Source organism: Pseudochaenichthys georgianus, chromosome 11, assembly GCF_902827115.2.
Source record: "Pseudochaenichthys georgianus chromosome 11, fPseGeo1.2, whole genome shotgun sequence".
NCBI classification, from domain to species: domain Eukaryota; kingdom Metazoa; phylum Chordata; class Actinopteri; order Perciformes; family Channichthyidae; genus Pseudochaenichthys; species Pseudochaenichthys georgianus.
The window spans coordinates 12930589-12935338 of NC_047513.1; the positions used below are offsets into that span (position 1 = coordinate 12930589).

At 42.7% G+C, this 4750-nt stretch overlaps 1 long non-coding RNA gene across 2 annotated transcripts; it reads right to left on the bottom strand.

The window, feature by feature from the left end:
- Positions 1–407: 407 nt before the first annotated feature.
- LOC139434763 (uncharacterized) lies at positions 408–3682 on the bottom strand. Of its 2 annotated transcripts, none has more exons than XR_011644066.1 (3): positions 2022–3682; positions 832–980; positions 408–695 (listed from the first exon to the last, which is right to left on the bottom strand). It is a non-coding gene; the product is annotated as an uncharacterized lncRNA (long non-coding RNA). The 2 variants fall into 2 exon arrangements; XR_011644067.1 differs by having other exon boundaries at positions 832–1069.
- Between the last annotated feature and the right edge of the window lie 1068 nt (positions 3683–4750).

Here is a 4750-nt window from a genome sequence, read left to right on the forward strand (position 1 = left end):
GAGCCTGTGTGCCTAAATGTGTTCTCCCTGCAGAATGCGTTGCATATTTACAGAGCTGAACATGGTGGACTACAGTTGAGACAAATAGAGCAGTGAGTGGTTTGTTTGTTTTGACTGAAATTGTAAAACGAATGCTAATATTGTTCATGGAAATAAATACTGGTGTATATGGCTTTATGCAATCTTTCATTCTGTCATTGTACTATTATATACTACACAGCAATGGCATAACACACCCATGTGTACGACAAAAAGGTCCACACACACACAACCGTATGCTTTTGAAATCAGAATATTCTTTACCCATCCAAACATGAATAATCCCGACACATTTTGATATCAACTTGGAACTTTATTGTCAAAATCAACGGTTAAAAAAACCCATACAAAAAAACTAAATGTAGCCTACTTGTATTTTGTATAAATGACACTAAATATTTTTACAGAAGCTTTGTGAGCTGGTGCTGGGGCTTCCTTGGACGCAGGATCAGAGTGGTGATTCCGGCCTGCGTTGTCCTCAGGATACGCAGGGAGTTTCCTGATCTGTGAAATGTCGATGTTGGGTTCAGACAGCAGCCAAATTGAACCGTGTAGCATACCCGGCGATGACTTCCTCCCTGTCAGGTCGCTCATAATGGTGCAGGGTCCACAAAGACTTGGTCGAAGATGAGGTCCATCAAGTTGGCCACGTAGGGCTGTGCAATGGTAAAAAAAAGCACAACAAAAAATGTGGTTTAGATTAGTATATGCATGTAAAAAACTGAAACTTCTTTCTAATTTTTTTATTTTATATTTGTAAATAGTTGTATAATAAATATTTTAAACACTTACGGAATGTGGGGTCAGTCTTTACTGGTTTTGCTCTGCATTCTCCCTTCCTGGCCTTTGGCAACTGCAGTTTATACAGAGGGTTTCCAGTGGATGTAGTGGCTTGTGCACGCTCAGCGTTTTCATTGTAGTGCAGGGCTGCCAGGTACAGTCTTTCATTTCCGCCATGATAAAAAAAAATGTAAATAATAGCAAAGGATGTACAAATTGTCACTAATTAGTAAGTATGTGAGGTGCTGGCCTGTAAAGAAGAACACATAGTTAGAACAAAATCATCTCAACTTAGTATTCAGGATGAGAAAATACTATTTGGATAAATATAGTCTGAAATCCCAAAAGATGGGGCTAAAACTCTCTATTTAGCAAAACTCTCTATTTAGCAAAGCTCTCTATTTAGCAAAGCTCTTTGCTTAGCCTTTTCCAATCTGAGTTAGTTTTGAACCGTAACGTGCATGCTGTGTTTCTGACTCAATGCAGGTGATGTGTTGGAGAGGGGCTGAGCTCAGTAGACTGACTGTAATGAGTGCTAGCCACTAATTAGCCTGTTGCTAGAGGTAAGGCCTTGTCAACAACAACAGACCGACGGGGCTTTAGCTCAGTTTTACTCGTGGTGTGTGTCCCCCCTCGCATACATCCACAGTGTTGTATCCTAACACACCCCCATTTATATTCATGTGCGCAAACAAGTAAACACACAAAAGCTTTTACATATAACGCTGCAAAACACGGCATGTCTCATTAGCGTAGCGTAGCTTAGCTTACAGATCGATGATATCTGATCGTTCTTACAGACTACAATCACAAAAGCGTTTACATATAACGCTGGAAAAAACGGCACTTGCCTACAGAAGATTACGTTTGTTATTATAACTTACTCAATATGATTGTAGAGGATACAAAATACTAATAAATAGGAGAATAAATACTTGTGTTATCGCCTAGGGCGTGGCTTTACAGCCTTCACACAGATCGCCATTACGGCAGTATGTCTGAACATGTTAGCAAATGCCTGATAATTCAAATGACAAAGCAAAGACTGCGGAGCGTACAAAATAAAATGCTACAAAAATATATAAACACCTAACCGATTACTATTTGGGTTTGAGGCGACATTGATACGGCGAAGCTACATGCTACATGCTACAAGCTAGAGATAGCTTTATCAGGAAAAACACCGCTAAATAAAAACTTACAGCTTCAAAATTGGATGTGTCCTCACTGGCCTGGTCCCGGATGGTTGGTATTGATCCCGGGTCTAGCATTAGTTTGGAGGCATATCCGTGTTGGACTTGAGAGAAGTTAATAAACATGTCCGTGGTAAAATGTTTGGAACACACAAACAGAAATCTTCCGTGGTCTTCTGGCACATGTCCCTTGTAAATGAAGTCTAGCCACAGATTCATTTCTTTTTCCACTGATGGCATTGCATGCAGTCCCCTGTCCCGAGTCTTGCAGCCAACAACAGCACAACGTTTAACTGGCTTAGACATCCTGGCAAGAGCAGGCAAAAACACAGATGTGACTGGGGTGTTGATTATTTAGCCTGCCGATAGCCTATATGCGAATGAGAGGTTTGGCAATGCACGTGGCCGTGGCTCATTCCCCTGATAGGTGGAGAGTTGACCAATAAGCGGAGCACTTCTTTGTGACGTAGAAAAGTATTGGAATCTGGATCCGTTTTTTTTCAGATCCGTTGCAGCCCCTTTTTTAGAGATTTGGCGAAGGAGGAAAATAGAGAGGGTTGTGTTTTCTGACACTTGGTGAGTTCCCTGGAACACCGGGGACACATATTCATGTATAAAATACGTACAAAGGTGAGTTTTGCATGATAGGTCCCCTTTAAGTAGACGCTACAGCTGTTGATTAGATTAGCTTAGTAGGCTACATCTCGAGGCTGGGGGAAACAGCTAGATATAATACAAAAATACACAACCTCCTCAAAAGCTCACTAGGTGACACACAATATCCTAATGTTTAATCAAAACAAAATGTTACAACAAAATGTATGCAGTTTTACAAAGATGTGTGCTTTATTTATTTCTTTATGTTATGCTAATAAGCTAACCTAATTATTTAGCTCCCTACTGGAGCGTGATGGTTTTTTCTCAACTAACTCTTTACATCATACCTGACATACTAGTGGAAAAAGTGTCAAGCCTAGGTTTCCCCCCCATCTTATGCGCCTGGATAAACAATTTCCTAACAGACCGTCCTCAGACAGTGAAAATAGGCTCCTCCACCCGCACCTCAGCACTGGCTCCCCGCCGGGCTGCGTGCTGAGCCCTCATACACACTCTACACACACGACTGCTCTCCCATTCACCCCTCCAACTCCATTATAAAATGTGCGGATGACACCACTGTGGTCGGTCAAATATTTAAGGGAGACGACGAGTTGGCATACAGAGACGAGATCTTGAAGCTGTCCGTGTGGTGTTCAGCAAACAATCTGTATCTGAACACAAACAAAACAAAATAAATCATCATAGACTTCAGAAAGCACCATCCAGAACCCGCCCCCCTTCACCTCAATGGAGAGAGAGTGGAGAGGGTCTCCACCTTTAAGTTCCTGGGGGTTCACATTTCGGAGAGCCTCAGCTGGACAGCACACACCGCTGCAGCAGTTAAGAAAGCCCAGCAGCGACTACACTTCTTGAGGGTGCTTCGGAGAAACAGACTGAACAAGAAGCTGCTGGTGTCCTTCTACCGGGCGACCATCGAGAGTGCGCTGTCATACTCCATCTCGGTGTGGTATGCTGGCTGTTCAGAAAGAAAGAAAGCCCTGCAGAGAGTGATTAGGATGGCAGAGAAAACCGTCGGCTGCCCCCTGCCCTCTCTGGAACACATCTCCACCTCCCGCTGCCTCAGCAGAGCAAATCAAATATTAAAGGACTCCCAGGTCACAGACTGTTCTCTCTCCTGCCTTCTGGGAGGAGATACAGGAGCTTCAAGTCACGGACAAACAGACTCAAAAACAGTTTCTACCCCTGGGCCGTCAGGCTGCTTAACCACCACACTTAATGCAATAACCGTAGCCATCTCCACACATATACACACTTTGAATGCACTTATATTATATACTATTTTCACATGAATATTTTTAACTATTTATTCCCCCCATATGATTGCTTATGTTGTCTGTCCTACTGCCGTGTTATTAATGTTATGTATGTCTAGTTTGTGCACACTGGGACAGAGTTGCACTCTGAATCTCGTTGTACTTTTTCTATAATGACAATAAAAGGCTTTAACTTACCTTTAACTTTTAACTAATACTTTAATTTAAACAACTTTGGGGTGAACATGTTGTAAACATTTAAGATGTTTTGACATTAGGATTCCTTAAAAATGAAATAGTAATAATAAATTCTAACCTTTCTGAGCACCCATAGTTTTTTCTTTTCATTGTGGGTGCTTTGTTTTAACTACGTCAATGCAGTGACACTTCAAATGGCTTCACAAGCTCACAGAGAGTGAAGGGACAGGAGGAGGGCTGCTGCTTGGTAGCAGCTGCGGGTGAAGATTAAAGGTGACATGTCATGCTTTTCCGGTTATTACCCGTCCCCTTGTGTGTTATGAAGGTTTTTATGCATGTAAACGGTGTGCAGAGTCAAAACCCTCAAAATACACCCTGTAGCGAGTAAAATTCTAACACAGAGAAGAACTCCCCAAAACGCCTCGTTGGTGAAACGTCATCATCCATTTGATTCTTCCGGGTACATCAGGACGTCATGTTGTAACCGGAACGAAATGGACCAATCCGTGGAGCCGTTACGTTAAGCCCCCGCTGATTGGTCCAAATTGACCAATCCACGGACTTCCTCACACACACGCAGCTCAGCTGATGTCTCCTCCGGGCTGCTGCTGATAACAGACAGTTGGGATCGCGGCGAAATTCTCTCTGCAGACCCATTCTCACAGC